The sequence below is a fragment of the Lonchura striata genome, chromosome 20, assembly GCF_050655825.1.
Source record: "Lonchura striata isolate lonStrDom1 chromosome 20, ASM5065582v1, whole genome shotgun sequence".
NCBI lineage: Eukaryota > Metazoa > Chordata > Aves > Passeriformes > Estrildidae > Lonchura > Lonchura striata.
The window spans coordinates 14,097,489-14,110,705 of record NC_140722.1 but is presented as its reverse complement, the minus strand read 5'-3'; the positions used below and the strand labels follow the sequence as shown (position 1 = coordinate 14,110,705).

The 13,217-nt window shown below is 42.4% G+C and overlaps 1 protein-coding gene and 1 long non-coding RNA gene across 3 annotated transcripts in view; both read left to right on the top strand.

The window, feature by feature from the left end:
* Nucleotides 1–13,217, top strand: part of TSHZ2 (teashirt zinc finger homeobox 2) — a 218,767-nt gene that overhangs the window by 67,655 nt on the left and 137,895 nt on the right. The gene's annotated exons all lie outside the window — the stretch shown is intronic.
* LOC146765745 (uncharacterized) overlaps nucleotides 1–13,217 on the top strand; it is a 95,378-nt gene that overhangs the window by 66,897 nt on the left and 15,264 nt on the right. The window contains exon 2 of the long non-coding RNA XR_014949711.1: nucleotides 1–13,217. This exon is cut by the window's left edge and continues 57,307 nt beyond it; it is cut by the window's right edge and continues 15,264 nt beyond it. This is a non-coding gene — a long non-coding RNA (uncharacterized LOC146765745).

Below are 13,217 nucleotides of genomic sequence, written 5' to 3'. Positions count from 1 at the left end.
TATCTGAGGAGAGAACTGTAATCCCGGGGAATTGTGAAGAGTTATTGGCATTCTGTAAAGTAGGAGTAAGCCTAACATGCCATAACAAAAAAGGTAATGCAGAACTGTAATTAACACGATGTTATTTTTAATTCACAAAAATACTGTTTATGGAGCTGCACTGAAAGAATCTGACTCTTAATGAAGATTGATTGCAAGTCAGACTTTCCTTTCGTTCTGCTGATTTTTGTTCACTGCAAGAAGAAAGCGAGCTGGGAGTGGGATCATTTGTTTGTGGCACAGAGTCCCTTGAGTGTCCTCTCTGTCATCACAGCCAGGGGACTTGTGCTTCCCCCAGCTGAGGTGGTGCTGCACAGAGGACTGGGAGGCTTTGTCCCTTTCTCCCGTGTGTGACCTGCTGCTGCTGCAGTCTGTGCACAGAGGGAGCATCACTTCCCTCACTCTGCTGTCCCCAGTCAGCTGGAGGGAGCTCCAGCTTTGAGTTCCACCTCAATAGAGCTCAGCAGCTGAGGCTGAGCAGGGCACAGCTTTGGCCATGGCACATTTGCAAAGTTTTACACAAGTGGAGATGCTCCCAAATTCCTGCCAGGTCACAGCACCCCACCAGTGCTCGGGTCTGTCTCAGGCAGTGCCGCTTTGTGTGCTGCACTTCTTGCTCTGGGTTCCACAGAGGAGCTTTGGGGAGCTGAGAGCAGGGCAGAGTCAGCCTGCAGAGCATTTCATGACACAACAACCAGGGCTCCTCAAAGGTCCCTTTGTCCCTTGCCGGATGGATCTGGGTGGAATGAGCATCCCTTTCTCACAGCATTAAATCCTTCCTGCCACGGGAGCACCTTCAGTGGGCACCACAGTGATACGAGGTGGTCTCATGCAGCCTCTCCTCATCTGCTCCAGGCCCACTTTGCTTCCCCAGCCTGTTTTGGCTACAAGTAAACAAAAAATATGAAATACAATATGAAACAAAGGGTGTCCTTGCAGGAATAACTTTGGGAAGAAACTCACTGAAGCAGGAAGTCTTGCTCAGTTAAGCAGTAAGAAAAAAAACACATTTTACCACAAAGTTAAGTTACCATTCATGTGACAGACAAACAGAATTTATTCCTGTCAATTCTTTGAAGTTTTCCTACAAATTCCCAACACCCTTGTAGTGCCATAAACAAATGTAGAAATCCCATCCATTATATGAAGTACCAGGCAAGACTCCCTTCCCACATTTGTAAAGCCATATTCTAATCACATGGCAGCAGAGTTTTCATTTCACTTTACTGCTAATTAAAACTGCAATATCGTGGAGCAGTAAATTTTCCTGATGATCAAAACTGTTTATATGTCTTGTCACATAACCTATGCATTCCCAGGAAACGAGGGAGCTTGATTCTGCCTTCAGACAAGAGGAAATGTGAAGGAAACTCGAATATCAAATGACACGAGTTAAAAAATGTCAGACAAGAAGTTTTCAGATCAGCAGTTGAAAGTGGAGCCGGATGAAACTATTGTATCAAACATTTCTTCATATCTAGGCAAAGTAGTGACTGAAGCTTGTCCGTACAAAAAGGAAATTGGAGCAGAATTCTGCCTTGGTGTGGGAAGGGAATCTGGGTTGGAGTGATGCTGGAGCCCGGCTCGCTCTGCCCTGGGGAACTTTGTCCCAGCCCTGCCAGGGCCACCTCGCAGCTCTGTCCTGCCCTGACCTCTCTGTTTGAGAGCAGCTTTGAAAAACACCTCAGGGGAAATGCAAGGAGGGTGCAAAACCCCAGAGGATGGAAACAGTCAAACAACAGCATTTATTTATTTTTTTCCCACGAAGCCCCATGAACTGAAACTGCTGAAGTCTGCACGGAGTCATTAAAATGTTCTATACCCTGTGTTTCACAGCCTGGCTGTACTTTCCACTCTGCTGCTGCTATCTGCTAAAATCTTTCCCTAAATGCTGACTACCACTCAATTTTGAGGCAGAGAAGCTTCAAATTCACATCCTGATTTGATTTTGGGGTTGTCTGGGGAGTTAGAACTGGGCCTTTTTGGGTTCTGCAGGTCTGTTGTGCCTTGTTGGGTTCTCACCGCTCCCCTTCCTCTCTGCAGGGTTTAGGCAGTTTATACATATTTGTACACACCCCACTTTCAGCAGCTCTCTCAGTTTTCTCTCCAGAAGTTGTGTGCTCTCATGCTGCATTTTTTTTCACTCTGTATATTTAAGAAAAAAAAAAAAAAGTGCCATTTTGGCAGGGTTGTAAACTACCCTCTTAAAAGCAAGGAAGAAATGTTGAATTAAGAGGAACTCAGTATGGTGTGACACTGTCCTCAATTCACCCCATTATTCCTGTGTGTTGTGGCACATATGGCATTAGTACAGTGTGTGAGATTCCCTGCAAAGCTAAGGAGAGGTAGGTTGATTTAAGGACATGGTTTCCAGCCAGATTTTCAGCTTTAAGTTTAAATTTCCTTTGTGTTTGGGGAGAAGACTTTTCAAGTGCATCTTAAACGTTATTTCATAGAGGTGGGTTTGGTTTGGTGGTTTCTTTTCCTAAAAGCATTCATAAAAGTCACACTTCTGCTGGACTTTTTAGCTGCAATAATTTTAGAAAACAGGCATCTAATAGAAGTGAAAGTGTGAGATGTCTTTTTAGGAAACTCAAGATATTTATTTGTCTTGGTGACAGTGGCAGGCTTCTAAATGCTCTCCTTTCCTGACAGAAGCAGAATTCCTGTGAACAGAACTATTAGCAGACCAGAAGATCTGTTTAGAATCCCCTGCTAATACTCATGTTGAAGATAGTTTTGACCAAAAAACCCATCAGTTATTCTCATTTTCAGGAGCTTTCTCTCAGATTGTCAATAATGCCCTCTTTAACAATTTATATTTTAGCATTTTGCTGAAAAATAAAATGCAAATGGAGATTCACAGGTCCTGACACTTGGAATGAAGTTGAAAGTTTGCCCTGATCTGAGAGACAAAATAAAAATCCAAATATAAAGATCTGCATTTGAAGTATTTAAGATATGCAACAAACTGCTCAAAAGTAAAGTATCCATAGTAATCATCTAGTGAATAAGTTCAACATATTATTTATTTATAAATATGAGGATTTTAAAAAAATGAAGCATTTTCAGAGTGAATAAACAAGACCCTTTTCAAGCAATAAATTGATTCCGACTGCTCCTCCCAGCTGGAACCCAAAGGGACTGTATATTCTTGTAAGAGTCTTCCATTTCAAATCAATCTTGAGGCAGGTAAGAGTTTTATGCCATGAAATACCACCTAATGATGTGTTTAGGATACAAAAGCTAATGGAAGAGTAGCAATAGCAGCTTTAATTTGTCAACAGCTTCCCCAGGAGAGTTCCATAGGGCTTGCAGATCCCCGAGTCATTTAAATGCCTTATTTACAACTGCATTAGGCATTTGTACACACATTCCCATCAAAATGTTGCTGTTTTCATTCACAACTCTTCATCGGGATTGCAGTTTTTTAGGGATTTTGATCCCTGGTTCCATGGAGCTTTTGTTAATCCAAATAATTACCCATCAGCTTTTTAGGCTTCTTAAGTGCTGCTTGGTTTTCTGGTATCTTTGGGTCTGAGTTTACAGTTACACCACAAGGAAACGGGACATGAAAAGAGAATTCATATCTTTCTGCCTTCTGTGGCCCAGTGCCAGCCCCACAGAGCTCCCAGGAAGCTGCCATTTGATCCCAGGGAGATAAGAACAGCAGATATGGAAAACTGAAAGCTCCCCTGGACTCCAGGCAAAGTTATGCAAAGCAATAAAAGAGGCAGGTGATGGTTTTTAGGAGCTGACAATAACATTGTCCATTATTGCTGAAAAGCCCTGGATAGGGTGAAAAAGGCAAAGTGCTCAGCAGAGCAGAGCAACCTTACACGAAAGGCAATGCCAAAAGGGATAAAATGTGTGTCAGACTGGCTTTTTTAGGGGAATGTGGGGAATTACTCGCATTAAACGTGGGCTGTGAGCTCTGAGGGTGACACCTCTCCTCATATGCAATATGAATCGAGCCTTTTAACAGCTGCACATGGCCAGAGCCTGCATTTCACTTCTCTGGGTCTGTCTTTTCTCTATTTATCGCAATTTAAATTCTTTGTCCTTTTTTTTTCCCACAAAAGAGGTACCTAGAGTCCCCCTCCAAGTAGTTCTATCCCAAAGCACTTCATGCCCTCCATCTCAGCTGCAGGATCTGCACTGGCTGCTTGTTCTCCTCCAGTGCAGGGGCAAATTCAGCTCATTCTCCTGGGATTTGGGGTGCTGGGAGGGGAGGAGATGCAAAGTGGGGTGCAGGAGGAGTTTCTTGCTCATTGAGGAAGAGGAGGGAGGAGGATACAGGAATTTGCCAGGGATCACCTCAGTTTGAGGAAGTCCCAAGCCCTGGAGAAAATGGGATGGAGAGCACTGAGTGGGAGAAGCCCTCAGCCCCTCTCAGAATTCCCAAAAGAATTCTTTTGTCCAAAAGACGTCCCAGCAAGGAGCCAGCATTTGGGCAATCCCTGCTGTGTTTTGGTGTCGTGGTCGTGAAGGACTCCAACAGTGCTGGAAATGCTCAGGAAGGATTAGAGAGGCACAGTAAATACAATCTTGATTTTGTGGATTAAATTTTCATGGGGTGGCGTGTTGAAACATCATTTATTTGAGTGAAAAGGGTTGGTTAGAGAAATATCATTTTGTGAGTTTAAAGAGGCATCCTGTCAAAATAGGCTGTTTTCACATTGCTTAAGTAGAAACAGCTCTTGGTTTCAAAATCCCAACTAATTGGAAGAAAAACTCCTATAAAACAAATAAATGAACATGTAAAAATATCAGCACTGGGGAAAAGTGGTTTGAAATGATCAAAATTAAACACTTCATTTTAAATGATCTTTTTTTAATTAGCCAATGGCATAAACTTTTCTTCATGATTTGAGAGAAGGCAAATTTTGAAATTTTGAAAGTTCTCACAGTTTCATTTTCCATCCTGAGCTAAGGCATAGCTGTAGAGCACATTCCTATATTTATCTCCCTATCCTTCCATGCAGGAGAAGAAGGAATATAAATCTATAAGTGAAGAGACAGGTTAATATAAATGGTTTGAGTGAATCTCTTCTCTGATCATTTTTCCCTTCCCTTGCTTGATGTCACTTCATGAAAAATCTCACTCCACCACCAAAATGTATGGTAATAGTTCAAAACAAAATTGAAAAATTTCTGAAAGTTGAACTGGAAGCATTTTTGTCAGAGTTTATTGGGAATATTTTGTATTTTTGAAAGTCTAGAAAACTTTTACGGCAAGTAGATAAATTATAAAACTCTACGAGCATGGAATTAAATGGAATCTGAGAAGTGACAAACAAGGAAAAGAGAGAGCACATAATTTTAGAACACAAAAAGGTAACTAAATTTGAAAAATTGCATTAGTATATCATTTTCAGTCTGTAAGCCATTAGAGAAAAAGTGTAAATTACACCCTGTAACAAAGTAAAAATGTTTTCAATGTTTAAAGGTAATTTTGTATTACTGCTACTATTACTTAAACTCTTAGCTCTTATAAATATCTGAAGACAGGACCCCTGGTGATATTACCTGTGTCTTAGGCAGAGAGCAACAATTTCAATTCCATTCAACTACATTTGTATTTTGCCAAGTGCTATCAAGCACTGAGTTGCATAATTTGCTATCTAAGTGAAATAGATATTTTTCGTGCCTCACATTTATCACTCTCCTGTGGGCCTCGTTACTGACAATCAAATCATAAAAGATGTTCAGAATTGTCATGATGCACTTATTTTCTCATATTTGATACAAATAGTTTCTTCTACAAAAATGGCCTTTTTTAACCGTCGGATTTGAGAATAGTTTTTAAAGGAACAGGATGCAGTTGGGGTTTAGCAGATTCCACACAGGCATTAAAAAAAAAAAAAAAGATTTTGAGAGCTGGTTCTATTTCTAAATATATCATTGGAGTCTCATTTCTAGGAAAGGAGGAATTTATATGGTGATAACATAGCAAAATAAAAATATAGAGGAAATTTACTTGTAGCTGCATTCCCCCCCCTTTTTTGTCTTTTAACATGAACTTAGGCCTTGTAAAAGGTGATTTTCAATTTATACAACACTAGCAGTGAAAGAAGATGTAACACCCTTATCCCAAAATATCCTGCAGGATTTTGGGGACAATCATTGCCAGGTTGGTCACTGCCAGTGCTGCAGGCCCAGGGAATCCAGCCCAGAGAATTTCTCCTCACCTGGAGGAGGAGGAGGTGGGTTGAGAACACGAAACCCATCCCACAGGGAGCCACCACGCCAGGGACGATGGCTGTGCCCACCAGGGAGGGGACACTGGAGATGTTGGCACCAGAGCACCTTAAATTGCCCCCCCAGCATTCAGAGCCAGCTGGGCTTTTCCAGGAGCATCCCCAGCCCCAGGTGAGCATCCCCCAGGTTCCCATGGAGCAGAATTCCCTGACACGCAGCAGCAGCCGCAGCAGATCTGTCCCTGAGCAGGCAGCTCTGGGAAAAGCAGCGAGGGAAGCAGGATGGCAGGAGGCTGCTGCTCTCGGGGACTTTGCGCTGCATTTTAAGCAAGAGACATCTTGAGGCTTGTGCTTACCCAAAGCCGTCTGCTCACAAAAGCAAAGCCCATAAACATTTGTTTAAGGCTGCCCTGACATACAGAGTATTTAAACTTTTCACTGCTGCTGCTTGTGAGACACAGCAAAATGTACAGAGTTGTTTTTTGTTTTTTTTTTTTTTTTCTCCAAGATTTTATTCCCTCCACCCTTGCCTGGGATTTGATGTGCCAGTTAAAAGCTGAGAGTGTCTCTGGCTACAGTGAGAAAGGTGATTTGGGGTAGAAATATGGCCCTGCTGACCTCATGCAAGGCAACAGCTGATATTACAGTGGGAAGATGCTGGATATTTATTTGGAGGGGTAGGGGAGAAATATATTTGTTAGTGAAATGGAGCTTGCTGCAGAGTGCATAAAGGTGAATTATTTGGCAGAAGACTGAAGGAGGTTTATGCAATATGGTATTATTGAGCCGGGCTATTAGCAGAGTGAATTGCTATTGTGACATGCCATTAAATTGTTTTTAGTGTCCACAAAGGTATCATTCTGAAGCAGGCTTGGTTCCTAACAAAGTTATATATTTACTGGACAGCAGCAGATCTCAGAATAAAAATAGTCTGTCTGACCATAAAGTGCAATAAGAGAGAGGAGGGTCCTGTGCTGGAAAATTTGACCTCTCAGTCTGCTCCCAAGTACCCCTGACCACAAGCAGATGAAACCACAGGTAGGAAATAAGGTTAGAAAAACCAAAGGCACAAAAAAAACCCAAACCCAATTAGGACTGATCAAAATATTCCATCTTTCACTCTGGAAAACCTATAAAACATATAAATTGCAGCATTCAGTCAAGTGTCTTTAATCCTATTAGGCTCAGTTTGAAACAAAAAAACCAATAAAATAAGAAAGATTTGCCAGGATTAACATGTTCATTTAGCAATGTAAAAAAAAAAAAAAAAAAAAACAAAGAAGGAACTCTTAACTTGAGATTTCCTTGGGAAAAAAATAAAATTAAATATACGTATATATATATAGAGAGAGAGTTATGCATATTAGATTAAATGTTTTAGAACATCAATTGGTGAAAGAAAAGTAATAAATAATGCATGGTGAAAATGTGATAATGTTTATTAAGAAGCAACAGCCTTGTCATCTTCATTTTCTTCTTCAGTGATTCTCCCCCCAAAGGGTTCACTCATTTGGGACTCCCTGCAATTTAGCCTGAGGCCACTCTCTCTAATTCTTGGATGGAAATATACCTGCTTTGCAAAAATAAGTTAAAAGCAGAACAACTGTGCGCACTGAAGGTCTCCCCATTAAGCTCCTAAAGGCCAGAGAGTGAATTTTATGCCCTTGTTGCTGTGGAAATCTGGAGACAGACAATAGAAACCCAGAGAGAGGGAAGGAGAAGGGCAGGGAAATGTGGGAGAGAGGAGGACTGAGCAGGGGCTGCTGGAAACCTCCTCGTCCCTCGGTGTCCTTCTGGCCTGGGGCTCGAGATGTTCCTCACTGCGCCTTCCTCTGCTGAGCTGCGGGAGAAGAGGAGCTCAGCTTTGGATGCTGAGCTCAGCTTTGGATGCTGAGCTCAGCTTTGGATGCTGAGCTCAGCTCCTCATCCTCACAGCTCCACAGGCCAGACCCTGCTGCCTCAGAGCTCAGCTCCGCTCCTGCTGTCGGCCAGGGCTGGCAGCCAGGGAGGCTGAGGCTTCCCTGCCAGGGAAGGCTGACAAACAGCACACAATGCTGGATATTATCATCCATTAAAGCGTTGTTTGCAGCCGGGCACCTTTGCCCTTCTGCTTGCTTTGTCTGATCTTTGGTCCCTGGGTGGAATAATGAGGAAATTCAGACTCCAGTTAAAGAAGTTTAGTACTGATCATTTGCAGTACCTCAACCAAGATGTTGGCGTTAGTGTGCTGTGACATATAAGCTGCTTAATTAGAGTTGCCATTTAATCTGTTTCTGTTCCTTTATTTACATTGACTAAAACAGCAGAGAAGTTTTACCCACTGAGCTTTACCAAATAGAGTAACCCTTGTGGCGTGGCAGCTGGAGAGGACAAAGGTGTGTGCAGAGAGCAGGTTCTGGATGTGTGCCTTCCCTCACATGTGAATGCAGAGAAAGATGCAGCCCTGAATCTGTGTTATTGTGCACAGATGCAGCTTCTCATTTCCAAATGTCTCCCGCAGTGGATAACAGTAGCTTGCTGGTATATTTATGCTTTTATTATTTACTGAAGCTTTCCGTGGGACATAATTCTAAATTATCCTTCTGTGGTTTATTAGAGTCTATGGGATTTTATTCATCAGCTCAGCAAGGCATTAGAAAATATAAAAAATGTTCATTGTGTTTGTTGTTGTGCAGATAGATCAAGTTGGACTTGAGATAGAGAGTAGATGTGTTCTAGAGGTAAAACACCACCAGGAATGCCTTTTTTACTCTGGAGCAAAGGGAAAAGGCACAGAAAGGGTGAAACTCTGGTTGCACTCCTCCACTCCCTCTATGGCTCTTTTATTGCCCGGGCAGAATTCACATCTTGTCTCCTCAAAAAATGAGATAACGTTCATGGCAAAGCTTACTGTACCTCCTGCTGCAGCTGATGGCTGTGCTAAGGAAATGCTGAAAGCCCAGAGCCAGGGCAGAGCTGGCTTTGGCCCTGCTCCCCTCCCCAGAACCAATTCCTTCAAACCCCGCATGCTGGCGAGGACACAGAGCCAAAGGGGGCTGGCTTTGACTCAGGACGTGTGAAAATCAGAGGGGAGTTAGCTTTGTTGTGCTACCAGGAGCTGGAAGTGCATCAGGAACAGAGAGGTCAGCACAGGAGCAGCTCCTTGATGAAATTCTGCCTGTGGCCTTGGGCCCAGCGCAGGGAGAGCTTGCCCTGCCATGGACACTGCCCTGCTGCTGACATCTGACTCAGGAAAGATAACACAGAAGTGTTTTCACTGCTGCTGCTCAGCTAATGACACAGGCACAAGTGCCTCAAGTGCTGCAGAAGATCCTGTTCTCAGCCTAATCAGGAGTGGGAGGGCTTGAAATCCCCAACTCGTCATTTTAGCCTGACTTGCAGAATCAGGGAGATATTTTAGATGAACACATGTGAACTCCAGGCTTAGCATTTTTGAAGTTTCATCTACCACAAATAACAATAGGCATGTCAGAAACACAGGGGAAAAAAAGGTGGATGGGCTGACATTCATCACCCCACCACTAAAGCCTTCCAAGGCCAAAAATTGCAGATAACATACGAGGAAGACTAAGAACAAGAAATGCAGGATAAAGAATAGTGCAGTACCTCCAAATGATGGATTAATTTTTCAGCATAGTTAAAATTGCTATAACTTCAGTTTCATGAGTCAGCAAGTCTGATAACATTAATATATAGTAAAAAAGGTAAGGCAACACCTGGGGATTTTTATTCAACTCAGCTAAATTTGGATATGAAACCTGCTTTTCATAATTAGAAATTTGGTTCAGTTACCATGAACCAGGTGTGTGTTTAAATAAAAGGATCTGATCCTTGAAGGGATTAAGGGCACCTTTATTCCACCATAATAGTAGAAGTGAGCTCAAAATGAAAAAACCTCAATTTAAATCCCCTTAATAATGGCACTACGGTACAAGGCATAAATGCAAATCAATATAAACATTTTTTTCCTTTCTCTGCTTGAGATAAAGTTACTATTAAAGCTTACTTTTCTTCCATATTTATGCAAATAACCTTACCTAAAATCACCATCGATTTTATTTCATTAAAAATGTCAAGAGAAAAAAGTTCCTTTTATTTTCCATTCAGGACCCAACGCCTGAGATCTTGATTAAATAAATGAATCTGTTTTGTTAATTATTGATACTGAAATTGTTGAATTGGTATCTAAAACAAAGGATTCAGGTCTGCAGTTCACAGAGGAATCAGTAACAGGAAATTTCTCTCCCATTATGTATATTAGCAGCCACAGCTGGGTCAGCAGATGGATGTGTCCTTGTAGGCGTTTTTCCCCATAAAACATTTGTTGAACAAAAAAGAAATAAATGTTTGAAGCAGGGTGGACTTTACTGGAACAGATCAAAATAGACACTTTTCCTTATTGCCTTTTAAAATATGGCTCTAGCTGTGTGCCAGCAGCGAGGGCAGCTCCTCTGCCTCCTGCCATCCCAAACCTGGGCAAGGATTTCTCAGGTGTTCCTGAAATCCTCGGTCACATCACTGGCGCTGAGGGTTCTCCCCTGCAGCAGGATTGTTTTGCATCAGGGTTTAGGATTGCTGTTTGAAGTGCTGATTTTCCTTCTGCACAAGGATGACTGGTGACTGGCGTGGATTCTTGCTGATGGGAATCAGCCCGTGGGTTCACACCCCTGTACCTGGGCTGATGTGGGGCACTCACACTTTGTGTGGCACTTGGCCACCAGAAACCCAAAGCACAGCTGTCCCTGCACACAGTCCTGCTCAGTGAGGCACATGGAATTGTCAAAAAATGCGTGGAAATCCAGATCCACTGCCTTCTGCCAAAATTCAGAGTCCTCACACTGCCAGAGCAGTGTCCTTGCAGCTGCAGTGCCCTCACTGGTGAGAGTCCTTCCCACATTTCACACCAAAATTTTTGTTTTCACCAGAATCCTTCAGTCCCTCACTAGGGAGCTCCTTCCCTCCCCACAAAGGGCAGGCAGTTCATGGACTAACCAGGGAAGCTCTGTGAGGTGCCTGCCTTTGGAGAAGCTGACAGCATAATTAGCAGAGATGAGCAAACAGGTCTGCCTAATTTTGAACCTGCTCAAATGACCCAGTTTTGAAATTTAGCCTTGAATTTGCAACTTGCTGCATTTACAGTGCCTGGGTAATTACACTGCAATTATACATTTCCAGACTTGCCATAACATCACAAGGACTAATTAGATTGGGGAAAATTTTATCCTGTCTTGCACTGACTGGTAAAATACTCTTAAATAATTGATCCTATTGGTTGAGTCAGTCTAAAAAGTATTGGAAATTAGCCCATGTGAATATAACCTGAGTTGCAGAGAACAAGAGATGAAAAAGGGATTCACTGGATAGAGTTTATAACATTTGCCAATTATTTATTTCAGGTGTTTGTTGCTTTAATGGAAGTCTGAGTTCTGAACCCTTTGAACATGTTATTTGTTATTGACTTCCCTGATTGCATCAGATTTCCAGTATTGGGAGGAAATTTGTCTGGAGTGTGCTGTTCATGCAATTCCTGAGTGCACAGAGCTGCATTTGTCTTTACTATCCTTTACTGGAAAAGTTTGTCTTTTTATGAGTTAATTTTGTTGTAGACAACTGTCTATTAAATACAAGTTATTAACAATTGCTGTTTATGGACAGACTCATTTGGAAAGCTGCATGTTGAAAGGTTTTAACTACAATATTCCTTCAGAATGAGGTTTTTAACTGATGAGTGACTTGTTGCTACGTGCTGCTGCTCAGTAATATAATGTCTTTCTCTTAATGTGCACTTTGGTTATGTTCATTTGATTTCTTCTGCAGACAAAAGTCTCAGAAAGAGACATACATCCACAGCATCAATACAGTGTGTTAAACATCTATTACAGAAAAAAATGTAACTACATTATAGTTTAAGTGCCAATATACTGCAGACCCAAAGAAATAATTTTTATTGGTAGAAATAGGGTTTTTATGTTGCTGTAGTCATTTTGGTCCTTTATGCTAGGGGACATAAGCAAAAGAAAGTTTCCTGTCTTGGTAGAAAACAGAATAATCTAAAAAGATATTTTTTCTTCCCCGTCAGCAAACAGATTTGCTGACAATAAGGCTCAAAAATGTGTCATTTCTGACCAAGATGTCATCAGGAAAATTGTGTCAGCTTCTGGTCCCCAGGAGACAGAACAGAAAGGAAGGGGAGGTGGGTACAGAAGAGCCAGAAATGTGATGGAGGCAGCAGGAATGGGACAGGATCACCATCAAGTCCAGGTTCTGAATGGAGTGTCCCACATTTCTGATGAGTTCTGTAACGTTCCAGGCAGGATAAACTCCACCAAACTCACATGGAGACCAAAGGAAAGCTGCAACTCTTCCCCAGGAGAGAAGGGGATCATCTGAATGCCCCATTCCCTGAAGTGAGAGTTGGAACAGCCACTGCCTCCACTTTCAGAGGAGTTCTGTGAGAGCTGGGCCACCTCCTTCTCAGTGCAGTTTGCCACCGAGGCTGTGAGGGATTTGCTGATGTTCTGGGGAGCCAGAGCCACTTCCAATCCTCTAGTGATTATTGGAAACCTTTGTCCCTCTCCTTGGCAAGGTCCTCCCAGTCCTCATCATTGCTCAGACAGACGCAGTCACAGAAATCTTCCAACCTCACTTTTCAATAGAGAAGCTCAAAGTTGTTTTCAATAGAGAAGCTTGCAAGTTGTTTTCCATCTGAAAATTCCTATTTCTCCTCCAGGGCACTGCAGATGCACCTGGTGGCACCCACAGCAGTGTCTGGGACTTGTTCTTTCCTCTGTCACCCTGAGCTTGGTGTGATCTGGAGGACAGAGCTGTGGCAATGCCACTGCTGGTCCCCCAGTGACACTCAGGTTCTCTGAAACTTTCAGCTGTGGCAAACTGAAATTATATCACAGGCACCACTGAATGAAAGGAGCCTGAGGGATCATTAGTATCCTTCCATCACTTCCTCATTAGTTCTTAGAT